The sequence below is a fragment of the Calidris pugnax genome, unplaced genomic scaffold (genome assembly GCF_001431845.1).
Source record: "Calidris pugnax isolate Ruff unplaced genomic scaffold, ASM143184v1 scaffold303, whole genome shotgun sequence".
NCBI classification, from domain to species: Eukaryota; Metazoa; Chordata; class Aves; order Charadriiformes; family Scolopacidae; genus Calidris; species Calidris pugnax.
This window is the reverse complement of record NW_015091087.1, coordinates 201,751-217,385: the sequence shown is the minus strand read 5'-3', so window position 1 is coordinate 217,385 and position 15,635 is coordinate 201,751. Positions and strand designations below refer to the sequence as shown.

General features: G+C 44.8%; 1 protein-coding gene across 11 annotated transcripts in view; it reads left to right on the top strand.

The window, feature by feature from the left end:
• The window catches only part of MAP4K4 (mitogen-activated protein kinase kinase kinase kinase 4), a 171,264-nt gene that overhangs the window by 63,710 nt on the left and 91,919 nt on the right, over positions 1-15,635 (top strand). The gene's annotated exons all lie outside the window — the stretch shown is intronic.

Here is a 15,635-nt window from a genome sequence, read left to right as displayed (position 1 = left end):
TATCAGGTAATCTTGATTGAAGAAAGAAAGACTTTGCTCATCATTCACGAGGTGATTCTAGCTGGGGGAAATGAAGTCCTATCAATACTTGAATTTATTAGGTATTCTCACTTGAGATCCTGTTTTCTGTGATGAATGGAGTCGTCACTGCTGAGAGTGCTGAAGATCTGTGTTTCCAAGGAAAGGTAGATAAGGCTGTACATACACGCCCTATCTTCAGCTCCCTTGCCGTTGACCCATCCACCAGTAAAAATACTCCTTGTTTGTTTGCAGTTGTTACCTCTTATCATCCAGAGCTCTGCATGGCATGGTTCCCCAGGGTGACCATGCTAAGCTTGGACTTGCAGGCCTATATCCTGGTTCCTTGCTGGGGCTTGCCTGTCCTCTCTGCCATGTTTCTGACCCACTGTCTCTTGGGTCTCTTCAGCCTGGAGAAACGTAGCCTGAAGGCCTCCTTTTTAAGTGAATCTCCTTGAAGAAATAAGACTTGATTTAAGCATATCATGTATCTCCTACTTAGTTTGCTTGGAAAGTATCGGCACAGACTCACCTATCCTTTGACTGATTTCTATCTCAAGGCAGAGCTAAAATTTGTCATTACTAAGTGTACTTATCGTTGAGTATGTGACACATTCATGGGAGGCAGAAGAGTAAACCAAATTAGCTTCCGCCTGCAACGAACATGAAAATGACAACTGGAAAGCTGGAGTGATCTACTTGCAATTCACAATAGTGGGTTTTTCTGATCATTTTAAATTACTTTTACTGAAGCTCAGGCTGGATCATAAAGATTTTCATGTAGCAGGCAACCAGACTGTTCGCTTTTTCTCACTTGCTGCTTCTTGTGGAATTTCACCCACTGATTTCAATGCTAACTATAAATGCGAGTGGCAAACAGTATAATTAAGTAGATTAAATCTCTCTTAGCTACAGGCTTGTTCACATAATGGAGAAATGTTGGTTTTCTTTTTTTTTTTTTTTTTTTTTTTTTTTTTGGAAAAAAATTTCCTGAAAAAAAAAAAAAAAGTAGATTAAATCTCTCTTAGCTCCAGGCTTGTTCACATAATGGAGAAATTTTGGTTTTCTTTTTTTTTTTTTTTTTCTTCTTTTGCTTTGGAATAATATATCCTGAAATTCTTAAACTAATGAGCAGACTAAATTGAAGCTGCACATTATCTGTTTTTAAATGTGTACAGAAGATGGCTTGTAAGCTGCTGAAGCATTAGTAAAAAATGAAAATAAAAAGCAGAGTCATCAAAATCAATTAAAATAAAATTAAGCACATGCTAATTTTGCTAAAATGGAGTGCTGGCATTTGCCAGTAAATTGCATTTGCTTATTTTCTCTGCCCCAGCCATTCAGTTCCGTGTTGAGGAACGCATGTTTTCTACTCCCTGCAGAAACTTGGATGTTACAGCTCCTCAGTTTCAATTTCTTGGATCTTGGATGATTTGGCCTTTGATGCTGTTAGCTTTGCCTCTTTCTTGGTTGCACTTAGGGTTTGTGGCAAAAATCAGAAAAGGAAGCCCCTGTAGCTTTTCACTGGTGGAAGGTACGAGCTCCTTCCCTTCTTTCTCCAGTACTGGGCATCTTTCATGCTTCCAGCTTTGAATTCTCGTGTTTATTTGAACTCCAGCTCAGCGTAATATCAAATTAAGCTTTTGGGGTTTTCTTGGTATTTTAGATCGAAATTCATTGGAGGCTCTGAGCCTGGGTTGGTTTGTTTATTTTCTTTCCAGGCATCTCTGAGATGTCCTACTCTTACTCCTCATCCAGCTACAGCACAAGAACCCTGTTCTTTTAACTTTATTTTACTAAAACATCCTCCCAGGCCCTGATTTAGGTAGCATAAGACCTTTGGGACAGACCTGTGTGTCTGTGGGGACTGTGTGGCCCTCTGTCAGGCTGTGTGTAGCTGCAGTGGCTGCCCTTATGGTGCTTTTGGGAGGACCAGAAAGCCATCAGCTTTCCCTTAGAAAAAGACGGTTGTAGGAGCCTTCCTCCCTGCTATAGAGTCAGGCAGAGGTGAGTGCTGATGGAAAACGTGTTTTGGGGGTGTGTGTGTGTTTTTCACCTTCCGTGATAGTGGAGCAACATCTCAGAAGAACTTTGCCAGAGTTGGGGCTGTCAGGGTCACCCAGGGATGTGCCTTGGTTGCTTCCCCCAACCTCCCTTCCCTTGATGCTCTGTAGCTTCTGGATTTTTGGGTTCCCTGGGTGGAGAAGCACCCTCACCTACTGGGCTGAGGGGTGGGATGGGTTTCTGACTTTTCTCAGGGCCTTGTCGCCCAGGGTAGGTGAACGCTGGTGGTGGAGCGGTGGTTGGTGCTCAGGTTTAGAGCACTGTGCCATAGTGAGCACTTAATTCAGCTGGGCATTTGATGGGGCTGCCCCACACTTGGCATAAACATGCATCAGTACGTGCGGCGCCTTCAAACATGGCCCATAATGGACAGCACGTTGCGCTAAATCGTGTCTTGTATGTGCTTCTCCTGATGGACCATTGGTTCAGTGAAATTGCTTTAAGTGTTAAGTATTACTCTTGCTCGTGTTTTGAAAGACAAGCCCTTGGACTTGTTATGAATTCTGTTTTGACAGCAGTTGCAATAGCTGTGCATTGTATAATTGAGCAATCAATTCCAGCATTCTATATTGATGTTTTCAGTGCAGACACATGATTATAATAAACTGTAATGCTCTTTCAGTAATTAGACAAGTGGCTGTAAATTTAAAAGGCAAACTTTAAAAGCATTGCAACTTTCGGAAATGCAGTTTTATTACAATTTAAAAAAAAGAATTACTTTGTTTTAGCTCTCCTCAGAGTGCTGTAATTTGGGACGGGTGCAGCATGCGTAGACCCCTCCCCAGCATCTCGGAAATCCAGTCCTGCTGGTGATACAGCATTCAGGCTGGTGGAACAGATTTTGTTTTCTTTTCCTGATGTGGGGAGAAGGGAGTAGAAGAAGCAGTAGGGCAGCATCGCAGCTGATTTAATTTTGTTTTCAGTGTATGACATTTAATTGGGAGATTGCTTAATTCTAGGAACTGCTCTTCTGCACCACGATACCACATAATGTATTTAGGTCAGGGCTGTAGTGTTTGGTCAGAGTACCTGATTGTGTTTAACGCAACTGCTTTCCAGATTCAAGTAGTGATTTGTTGTAAATATTAGGTAGCTTTTGGGGCAGCATTGCTCAAACTTTCCTCTGTTGGTAGGTTTGCATATATCCTTGGAAAGTATGACTGAGCAAATACCTTGAAACAACAAGCAGAAGGCTTCTACATTTTAAAAAAAATTTTTTTTGTTTCCATTCCCCTTCTCCACTCCTTTTAGTAAGGTTGGAAGTGGTAGAAAGGGATGGTAAGAGATTCAATTTGGCTAAAGCTTTAGCATTATGTGTGTCTGCATTTGCAGGATTGCAAATTTTTGAGTTTAAATTCCAAGCAGGATTAAGCAGTGTTTTCACCTGTGAATTCCTAACCAGAAACTGCTCCCTCTTACTGGAGATTTCTCTTACTGCGGCTGTTCCCCACCTGGGTCTGCATCTGAGCCGTGGTGGCCGAGGTGACAAGTTTGTTTTGGAAAGACCCCTGCAGCAGGAGGTGGCGTGCTGGCTCCAGCTGTGCTGCAAGCCAGATGTGGCTGGATGCATCCCTTGCAGTCCGCTCTGTCTGCTCTTGGAGATGGCAGAGCATGGGCGGATATGTGGGATCTTTCACAACTTTGGAAAACACCCAACCAAGGATGGAAACTTTGGGTGTGTAGGGCGCTCCTGAGTTAGGGCTGAAGGATTGCCGGAGGTTTTTTTTGTTTGCAGGGGGCTAAGACTTCAATCTGAACTCTTTACAGGCTCCCATTTCCATACCTATAATAAGGGGAGATGAACTGATGAGCCAGGAGATGGTCACCCTGCTGTTGTCATCAGGAGGGATGGCCTGTTGCCTGCTTCCTTTTTGTTGTGCATCTGCCCTCAGCGAGACAGGACCATGTCCAAGCTCATGCTGTGTCCCTGCTGTATTACTCCCTGACGTGAGTGTGGCTGCTGGGATTCTTGCAGGGCCAGAGGGATGGCCTTGCTGCCTCTGTGGTGGCTTGTGCCTCGTGCTGGAGGACTGTTTGGGACTGAGGCACCCACCACCCACTACTCCTTCCTTCCTTAGTTTCCCTTTGCCGCCTGGGAAGTGGTGCAATGTTAGAGAGGTTGGGTGCATGGTGATGCTGGGATAAGCTGCTTGGCTATAAGCAATTACAAAATGTATTAGTCGTCCTTGGCAGGTGAATTTTGGTCCTCTCCTCTTTTGCAGTCTAGGACAATACTAGGTTGTCCTATTTCTACCAGTTTACTGAATGATCTACAACCAAAAGCTTGGCATTTCTGACTAACAATTTTTGTATTACATCTAATGAAGAGTTGTGCTCCAGAGTAGTGACTTGTGGTCTGCAGGAATAGCTGGTGTTGGATCGTGAGCCGAATAATGCTTCTCTATAGTGTCATCAGAAAAGAGCTTTTTTGAGTTTTTTCCTCCAAGTGCAATGGTTATTAGAAGTGTGCTAAGAAAAAAAAGTCTGCAGTGTTAATCCTACCTGCAGTTAACAGAAGGTGTGTGTGTGTTGGGGTCTAAAACCTCACAAATCCTTTTGCACCGAAATAACTTTTGCTTAACCCAGGTTATATTTGTACCCTGAGCAGGGCGGGAGGGGACGGGCTGCAACGGCAGCAGCACCGTGGGCTTGTTTTACAAGTCCTCCCAGGGAATTTCTTTCCCTTTTTGTTTGCCACGACTTGGTCTGCGAAGGCCCATAGTGTGTTATTTAAGAGCAGTGAACATGTTTTGACTAGTTTTTGTGAGGCACTTGGTGTGTTCTCGAGTACTCGGTAAAAAGTAATAATCGGAGAAGGCGCAGGCTCCATTTCCTTAATGAATGCCGGTCTTTTCCGTGGATTAACCTGCGAGCTGAGTATGTTGCATAATGGCTTTTCTGTCATGTGGCCCTTTCAAATAGTAAACACAGTGGCCACAGGCTTTGGGAACGCAACTTAAAAACTACCCAGGTAGCAACCCAGAGGAAATTGTGTTCATTTTGGTCCTTCTTTTGCTAAATAAATATAGAAAGGGCCCAGCGACCCCTGAGGTTGGGCTTTTGTTGCTGGCAAGTCTGGTACAGAAAGGGTTGTTAGTACAGGCTTGGATTTCTGAGTCAGGCTCCCGTGCTGACGAAGCAGAAATAGTTTGAGGTCTGAAAATACTGCCTGAGTATTTGAAAATAGTTCGTGTGGACACAAAGCTGTTTACAGATCACTCGCTGGCCACGTGCCAGTTCCTCAAGGACAAGGTGGTTTTTTTCTCTCTCTCTTTTTTTTTTTTTTTTTTTTTTTTTTTTTTTTTTTTTTTTTTTTGTGCTTTAGAAGCACAGATGTACTTGGCAAGGTATCAGAAGATAAAAATGCTGGAAAGAGTCTTCTGGTGTGAGTCCTTGTTTAATTAAAATACATATAACTTGAGGCGAAATGTATGTTTCGCATCTTGCAAACAAGCTGGGAAAATATTTCTTAATTTGCTCTTACGTACAGGGTCACAGTATATAAAACACGGTCCCCATTCGTCTGCCTGCTACACTGGCTGCTGTGGTACTTTTTAATAATGCCTCCTCTTGTACTCCCCCAGCATATCGAGAAGATGCATTTTGGTTTCAGTTGTTGCTGCCTAGCAAACTACGGCTCCCTAGCCCATAGTGGCTAGGAGATGTGACTAACTGCAAATTGTCCCTGCCTGCCAGATGCCACCCGGTGAGGGACGCTGTACCCTCACTGCCCGGGGTGGCCATTGCCCGTTTCTCAGTTGGTGGTGGTTATGGAGCCGCATGCAGCTCTGCAGCACTTGCCCATGCTTTTTTTGGCAGCAGACTGAAAGCAACGAGGCTGGTGGGGTGTGCGTGGGCTTGGTTTTCCTTCTCTCGTGGCTTATGACCTCTGACAGTGTCCCCCAGGAGCGTGCAGGGTGCACCGCGGCGCAGGGACTAACTATGGTTTTATCTTCCTCCCCACACAAAGAATGGTATATCTTTTGTGGCATTCAGAATCATAGAATGTGTTGGGTTGGAAGAGACCTTTAAAGTTCATCTAGTCCAACCCCCCTGCAGTAAGCAGGGACATCTTTAACTATATCAGATTGCTCAGAGCCTCATCAAGCCTGACCTTGAATGTCTCCAGGGATGGGGCCTCCACCACCTTTCTGGGCAACGTCTTCCAGTGTCTCACCACCCTCACTGTAAAGAACTTCTTCCTAATGTCTAATCTAAACCTACCCTGCCCTAGTTTAAAACCGTTGCCTCTCATCCTATCACTACATGCCATTGCAAAGAGTCCCTCCCCAGCTTTTTCTAGGTACCTAATGTTTAAATACGTTTCTATATATCCAATGTTTAACTACTTAAATGTGTTGGGGACATCTTGCCTTGCGTTTCAGAAGGCGTGTGCCCAGCACTGAGGTGGTTTCTCAGCAGCTTCTTGGCGGTGAGCAGAGTGAAATGGGCCCAGGCTTGCCTGGGTTTGCAGAGGGCCTTGGTCACAAGGTGTAAATTGCTCCATTTGGTTGGAAAGCTCAGATGTGCATGTCCAGGGGTGGTGAGTGAAATGCCGATATGAATTCATTTTAAAAGCAAACAAAAAAAGAGAAGCAGCCCCAGGCTTTGTTCATCCAGGCTTATGGAGAAGCGATGAAGGGAGACTGCCTTTTATCTGCTGTCTCTCTTGGCTGAGGAGACACCCGTGTTGTTTCAAAGCCCCTGTCTGCCCACGTGGGGACCTTGGTGTGTCAGTTTGGGCTGCCCTTGGTCTGAGATAGAAGCAGTACATGGTGCACCATGTCTCTCTGAAGTGGCACCTGGTGGTTGTGACAGTGGGGTGGCACCTGATGAGCACAGGGCTTGCTCTGGTGACCTGTGGTGGTCCTCTTCAACCTGATCAATGCTAGCCCCGTTGCAAGGACCTGCTATGGCCACGCCACCAAAAGAGGCCTGTCTCTCCTTCTGTTGGTGACCGAGATCAAACAGAAGGTATTTGATGACAAAAGGGGCTGCAGAGGTGTAAGATGAGAAGTCATCTATATCTGTAGTTCATGTTATTTTGTATCTACAAGCACATGTTTTATCATTTTGGTCTTTATTCTTTTCTTGATGTTCTCCATCTGGCTTGTTTTTAATTATTGTTCCACAAAGAAATTGTTCTGCATAAAAAAGACTGTTGCAAGAGGTCCGAAGAGACAAATCAGTGTTAGGAGGGGTGGATTTAGTGACTGGTAAAGCCGTTAAGGTAGCGGGAAGAACTGATTTGAATGAGAGCCGGACACAGCAGATTTTAGCTAATGTTTCCAGAGGAAGCCAAATGTCCTCTGAGCCAACCATGTCCGTGTGGGAGGTATGCCTCTACTCTGGTTTCATTGTTTTGTTTTAGTTTAAGGGTGGGTTTTTTTGGTGTGTCTTTTGGTAGTGTCCCAACTAAATTACCTAGGTATGTTTAAAACCAGAAAAAAGTACAGGCAATAATAAGGTGTCCTGGTTTGGGGCGGAGCAGAGCCAACTTTCTCTTTAGTGAGAGAGGCTCTTGCTTATCCTTGTTCCTGTGGCAATCGTTCAGCTGAGCTGGTTGGTTACCCCATGGAGGAGTTGAACTGTGGGGAAGGGTGGGCAGATCAGTGACCCAAACTAGCCAATAGAGTCTTCTATCCCATCTGCCATGATCAGTGTAAAAGCTGAGGGGTCAAAGGGGTCAGGTTGGCTCCTCTTCTTTGGGTTCTTCTTCAATGACTGATGTCCGAGGGGGACCCTGTCAGTTCATCTACCTTTGATCCCCATCAGTGAGTTCTGGAATCCAGTTCCCATTTGTCACTGAGTCCCTGGAACTTCCCCAGTGCCTGCCAGTGACATCTTCCTGGGAACTTGATATGGTTTTATATATATATATAGATATATACTGTATCTATTTCATCATCTCCTTTTTATTTTAATATTTCTTTCAAGTAGTTTAGTTTTTTCCTAAACTCATAAATCTGTTTATCTTTCTTCTTCCTCTCCTTGGAGTGGGATGTGGGGGAGAGCACCTGTCATCTTGTCATTGGCCAGCCTGGCCTAAACCATGACATAAAGTTAGAGGCACCTTTTCTCTTTTAGGAGAGGGCTGAGGATGGGGACTCCATCATAAAAGAAAATGGGTGATGGTGTGTTTAGTGAAGGTCACTAAATCAGGGCATAGCCTAGTGGTGACTGGAAGTATGGGGTGATGACTTTGAGGATGGCTCTTGAAGAGGGTATTTTCCAGGCTGGGGACTCAAGCCCGTAAGCTCAAGAGTCCCTGCAGAATAATCATTGAATCTCAGGCAGGTAGTCCTGGTTGGCCACCTATAGAGCAGCAAAGCTTGATCCAGCAGCCAGCTGATGGCTGGAGTGCCTGCTGGTAGGGCAGCACTCAGCAAGGCATATGTCTTTCAAAAACTTACCAGTGGCCTGAAGTTGAGGTCTTGTGGAAAAATGCATCGCAGGCTTGCTGCCCATGTTGCCAGTGGACCTTATTTCATTGACTTTTCCTGTTCAATATTTGGGAGGGAGGAAGAAGACAAAAATCTGTAAGCTGCATGTGATAAGGGAATGTGGATGGGGGGATAAGGGATGGGGATCCCATCTGGCTGAACGGAGTGGGATTGGCATGACTGGGTAACGAAGGGCCAGCCGTAGTCCTGAACTGCACCACTGCTAGACCTTTTACCCTGCCCTTCCCTTGCAACATCCCCTTCTTTTGACAGCTTTTTTTCATCTGTTGCCCAGTCACACGTCTCAGTGGCTCCGAACTGAAATGGTTCTAATCTTCAGGCCTCACTTAGGCAAATCTGCCAAAGGTTCTATGGGGCAATTGGTAGCTCCTGCTGACTGGTGGGGTGAGGTGTAGTCCTGGGCAGGATGCTGGGAGTCGGCAGAGATGCCTCCTAACTCTGAGCTCTGCTGCTGACCTGTTGCGGTCCTGGGAAAGTTCGATTGTGGCTTTCTGCCATGGTTTTCCCACCATCCTTTTTTTTTTTTGGTTTGTTTTCTTTTATTTTCTTTCCTTTTTCCTATTTAGGCAATGAACTGTTTGGGAGAAGGAAATGCCTCTGGTAATGTATATCCAGCATCTTTTGGAGTGGGAAAGCTACCACAAAACTAACAATTGAAGTAAAAAATCTGTGCATAGGACTCTCTTTTTCCTTACTAGCGGATAACATCTTTTCTCTTTATCCCTGGAAGTACTGGGCTGATAACTGTGCATCTTTCATATTTCACAGAATGCAGTACTACGCATGAGTAAATTGTCATCATTATTTCTTCAATAGACAGCTCGTGAGCCTGTGGATATCCGAAGCAGGATAAGAGACTGTGTTGTTTTCTGTTTTGCTTTCCAGGCATTTGATGTCAGAAAGTTAGATAGAGGGAGAACACAGAAACCTGTCCTGTCTTTGATTTAAACAGTAGGGGTCTTTAATAGCTTCTGGTTGGTTTGGGTTTAGAAATTGTCTAACAGAAAGAAAGAACATTGATATTGGCCTTTTTCCTTCTTGTGTGTTTCTGTGGTGATTTGCCAGGCTTTTGTACTGAGGTTGTGTGCTGATTTTTATTCTAGAAGGAACTTCCATGTAAGATAAATGCTATACCCTTTTTACAAATTTATCTCCATTGCTGGAGCCTATGATTTTTAGATTGTGTAGCTAATACAGAACACTGTATTTTGACTACAAATGCAACTAGGTAGACTTTTTAGACTCATAGAATCATTTAGGTTGGAAAAGACATTTAAGATCATCAAGTCCAACTGTAAACCTAACACTGCAAAGTCCCACTAAATTGTGTCTTTAAATGCCACGTCTACCCATCTTTTAAATATGGTCAGCAAAGGTGACTCAATCGCTTCCCTGGGCAGCCTGTTCCAACGCTTGACAACCCTTTTGGTGAAGAAAATTTGCCTAATACCCAATCCAAATCTCCCCTTGCACAACTTGAGGCCATTTTCTGTAGTCCTATTGCCTGTTACTTGGGAAAAAAGACTAACCCCCACCTTCCTACAGTCTCCTTTCAGGTAGTTGCAGAGAGTGATAAGGTCTCCCCTCAGCCTCCTTTTCTCCAGGCTAAACAACCCCAGCTCCCTCAGCCTCTCCTCATAAGACTTACTCTCCAGACCCCTCACCAGCTCTGTTGCCCTTCTCTGGACCCGCTCCAGCACCTCAATGTCTTTTTTGTGGTGAGGGGCCCAAAACTGGACACAGTACTCGAGGTGAGGCCTTACCAGTGCCGAGTACAGGGGGATACTCACCTCCTGACTCCTACTCACCACGCTGTTCCTGATACAGGCCAAGATGCTGTTGGCCTTCTTGGCCACCTGGGCACACTGCTGGCTCATGTTCAGCCGACAGTCGACCAACACCCCCAGGTCATTTTCCACTGGGCAGCTCTCCAGCCACTCTTCCCCAAGCCTGTAGTGCTGCATGGGGTTGGTGTGACCCAAGTGCTCATACCACTGCCCTCAACCCATCAACCCAGCCTGTCTAGATCCCTCTGTAGAGCCTTCCTACCCTCAAGCAGGTCAACACTCCCACCCAACTTTTTGCTTAAGAACATTTTGGTTTTATTATATGTTTTTAACTGGGGAGATTGCTTTCACTTTGTGTCATTCTGGTTTTTGCCTGTCAAAAATGCACATTTTGTTTCCTCCACAAGCATTACTCCTGTCGCTTTTCACAGGGTAAACTTAGTTTTTCCAGGCAGTGGGAAGAAACATCTTGTAGAGTCCAAGTATTCATAATGCAAAGTTGGTTGGTCTGCAACTTTCTGTGTTGGCAAGCGACAAAAATTGCTGATGGTAAACATGGATTCGAATAATGAGGTACCATTTATTGCGCTGGCGTGTGCAACCTAATAGCAGATTATTGCTCCATGGCCTATTGCCTCAGGCTGGTAGGAGTTTAGAGTGAACTAAATGAGAAGCAAATTGAAAAGTTAATTTTGGCATGGGGACGTTGTACAGCACTACAGAGAGGTGGTACCGGGGTGAATTTTCACTTGATAGCATGTTTAAATGTAGCCTACTGCTTCTCTGTATGTTGGAGCAACCAAAATGTGAATTAGTAGATTTTTTGCTTTAAACTCAGTTACTTTTCTTCCCACAGCTGGCAGTGCAGGGAGGTTAGAGAAATTTTCCAAAGACTTAATGGTGTACTGTGCACAGGACAATCCAAACTTGTAAGTCATGAGTCACGTGTGCTGCCTTCCTTCCTTAATGGGGGCTGTTGCCTCATATTCTACTTCCATGCCATTTAGGTGAGGAGCAGGTTTCCAGGAACAGTCCCCCAGAAGGCACGTTGATATACAGGCCAGAAACTGTGTTAGTATGAGAATTACATTACTGTGGAATACATATCATGGATAATTGGGGGGGAGGGGAGGGTAAATGAGCTGATAGGATTTCTTTTACATTTAATTTGCATAGTTCTTTGATAACATTAAGGCATCCTAGGGGAAAAAAAAGCACTATGAACAGCAGCACATAACACCACTTTCCTTTGAACCTTTCCCAAACAAAATTTTTACGGTAATAATGTGGGCAGAGGAAGAAAGAGGCAAGAAGTAGGTGTATTAAGTGACTTGGAGAGTGTGGGTAGGCTTGAAATGTATGATGTTCTGCAGATCTTGGCGGTCTACCAAGGATTCCCCTTGTCCCCTCTGCTTTTCAATATGCAGAAAGCCCACTGAGATGAGAAATAAACAGTATATTGCTATCAGACATGACTGGGAACATGCTGAAGTAGTGGATTCAGTTTAAGATTGAGTTAAATGCTACAGTGTTGCTATGTTGATGAGAAGAGCTGTATTTTAAAACTCTCCATATGTAAATGAACTTTCCACATGAGAAGAAACAGGGCAAGACTTGGGGTCACCAGGCTCAACTCCACTGACTTGCTCATCCCAACAGGCCATTTAAAAATAGAATGGTGCAGTTAGTGGTCTTAAAAATATTCTTACATGTCTTCCTTGGGAGGATAAACAAGTGCTCGAATATGAGTAGATTAATGAAAAGAAGGAGAGAAAGGAGGGGAGGATGGTTAAAAAACGACAAGCAGTTTGGGAATTTTGGTCAATAAAATCTTAACATAGTCACCATGAAGGGAATGTGTTGGTGGGCTCTTCTCCATGGGGGTGGGAGCCAGACTCAGCTGACAGGGCCAACATTTTTTTTTTTTTGTGGCCCCTACCTCAATACCTAGTAAGGGACAGACTCTTGGTGGTGGGGTGATGTAGCCTCTGCTACCTGTTGCTGCTACACAGGGCAACCTCTGCAGCCTCCTCCGTCCTTTGCCTCTAGAGACAGTCAGCTTATGCTTAACAAGATGCATCTAGGTTGCTGTCATCTTCATTGCATATTTCATATCTGTATTTAACTTTCTGGCCGGGGGACAGTTATCCTGTGATCTCCAGCCTCTGACATTTGGTATCTAGCAATATTTTAAGAAACTGCTGTTTTCAGTTAGCGTGGGTCGTGTTTTGCAATCTCGTGACGTTTTTCAGATACTCGGATGGTAATTGCCGGCAATTTGCTGGGAGAAACAAAGCTGCAAGAACCTCTGGAGCCCTGGGGATGGGGGAGCCTGGGATGCCCCAAGGGGCCAAGGCTCCAGACAGCGCTAAAAAAGGGGCCTCTTTGTGAAAGAAAAATGCTGTCCTGCCAGACTGTTAGCTGGTGGTGTTGCTGAGATGGTGTCTGCATGGGGCCTCGATGGTTACTGCATTTATGAAGTGCCCTGGGAGTTGTATTTGAATAAATTTAAATCCCAGGAGATTGAGTTCAGAGCATTTCTCCCATCTATGACTTCTGCAGTTCTTTTGTTGCATTCAACGACTTTGTGATTTTATTATTATTATTGATGCGGTCAATTTTTTCCAAAGCCGGCTATGAAAATCTGAAGATCAGTTTCCGAAACAGGAATGCTTAGCCATTTCATGTTGCAAGCAAAATTATACCAGCATGCTAATAATTTGACAAGTCTGTTCTTGAGCAGAGCTGTTAAGCAGATAAACAAACAAACAAAAACTCTGCTCATGCTTATATGTTGTGCTTGTGATGTTTGCTTTTTCCCTCCCTCTAAAAATGTTTTTAATGAAAAGAATGTGACTTGAAAATGTCCTTTTGGTTGTCTCACATAAATCAGTGTCATGCAACCCCCCTCATATACGTTGTAGATGCTTAGAATATGAACGCTCCATACATTATAAAAAGGGTATTTGGAGTAATTTTAAACAATATTCTGAAATGACCAGGGTTTAAATTTGGCCTGGGATATTGAGCAGCCCGCACTTCCCACAGTCTGCAGTTCCCTTGCTTTCCAGTCCCTTAGGAGGGTTATGGAGAAGCTTTTCCCATCCCTTGCTGCAGAAACAGCGGAGCGAACCATGAGTAATCTCTGCGCTCGGCTGGAGCCGTTGAGGCCCAGGTTTTGATCGGGATGAGCGGAGGCACCAGCAGGATCCTGTAAAGCTGCAAAGGAGGGACGGCTGGGCTGGTGCACGTTAGTCATCCCGAGTGGGCCAGTCTCACAGGGAGGAACATCATCGTCTTGAGAAAAGCTGTGAAACCGAGCCCTGGGAAGTTTCAGGCTTCTGGTGGGCTTGCTACTTCCAGAGAGTAGTTCGTTAAAAAGACAAAATAGAAGAAACTTTCCATAAAATACGTGGCATCCCGTGACGCCACAGCGAGAGCGATGTCTTGCTACTTCGCTCTTCTGTGTGCCGCTTTTTCTGCTTGGAGTGTGTTCTGCCACCATTTTAGCATCCCCATTTTGCTGCAGCATGAATCACGAACCATATTTCACTGTTTTTTTAAAAGGTTTCTTCTTTCTCAGTCCTCCTTAGTGTTTTCAGCTTTTTTCTTCTGAGATGCCCTTTGTTCCTCTCTTATCTTTAACATATTCTTTTTGTACCTCAAACTGTGCTTCCCCACGTCCTTGGGCCTTTTAGTTCCTTCTACGGAGCCATGGAAAATAGAGGCAGAGCTGAGAGGACACATTTTTCCACCTCAGTGTAAAACATTTTCCCCTCCTCCTTTGGTGGGATGGTAAGTCTTGAGGAGAAGACCGCAGGCTTTTGTCATTAGGCAGAAGTCCAGGGTGGGAAATGGGAGTTGCATCTCTCCAGGGCTTGCTGAAAGGCTTTGGTTCAAGAGGTAGTAAGGTCAAGGTGAGGTCAGTCTTGGCCACTGCACACATGTTACGACCCTAACTTTGTTTTCAAATCCAAACCAGCTTGCGACCAAGCTATAAAAAGAAATGCATGTAATAAAGAGAGTTTACAGAGCCGGCAGAAGCCTGAGTACAGTAATTTATTTATGGAAAGCATGTGGATCGGTTAATGAGGGGAGTGCGCAGCACAACTCAAGTTGTAAAAGAAAGTAGAGGCCACGAATTCTGCAGCATTTCATCAGAGTCATTTGTAATGCACCAGCAGTACCTGGCCATTACCTCCATGGAGGGCATCCTAAGGTGTGAAGGGGTCAAGATTTCTCCAAAGAGATTAGTGTCTCAGGGCGCTTCAGTTTTGGAGTGCCAGTCTTGAAGGAATCTGTAAAGAGATTAAGGATTTAGTCCAGGAAAAAACCCCTATGTTGATGTCCATCAGTGATAATGGATGCTACGTATAGGTTTCTGTGTGAGAAACTTAGAAATTGGTGAGGAGCAAGGTAAAGGAACTGTGACTTTAGTGAAATGTTTTGTTGTGTTTTTTTTATCACTAATTGGAGGGTGAAGAAGAGGTTTCAGAAGTGTAGTGGGCATACTTCTATGAACCAGTCAAACTGGTTCAGAGAAGAGCCTTTGAGGATAATGTTTGGGAGACCAGGCTGTTTGACTGGAAGTCTTGGGGCAGACTGCTGGGTATTAAGGGGACAGCTGGAAAACACTTAATACTGGAACCATTTCTTAAGTGCCTGTTCAGGAAAAAAACAAACCAAACCAAAAACATCAACAAAAAAAAAAACCCCAACAACAAAAAACCACAGAACTACTAATTGCTATGGCCCCACCTACTGTAAAAATATACTGAAGAAAAAAAAAGGGTTTTTGTCAGAAGTCAGCTGAGGCGAGTTATAGCCCACCAGGGCTGGAGGCTGGTGGTGCTGCCTCCCTCCCCAGCCCTGCGATCCGCCTCCTGCCAGCTCCGGCTCTGCTCTGGCTGCAGAGCAAACCAGTTTTAATTTCCTGATCCCCAGTCCCCCGCCCCACCCCGCCGTTTGCTTTTCCCGTGTTAACTTTCTGCCATTTTTCGTGATCTCAATCAGCTTATCATATGATCCGATGAGTGCCAGAACGAGCGCGGTGCTCCTGGGAGAAATATGTGACAGGAGGCTGGAGGGAGGCAGGGGAAGGAAGGAAGGGTAGGAGCTCCCCGCCGCAGGAGCTGGGATCTATTAATTCAGCTCCAGCTGTACTGAGAAACTGTACCCTTATGGTGGCGTAGCTGAAGGGAGACGATGTCTTGTTCTTGCCTTAGCTATCCTGAGGCAGGCGGAGGGAGCTGTTGCAGGTCTGATGCATCACTTGAAGAAACCTCACTTTTTTGCGAGTGAA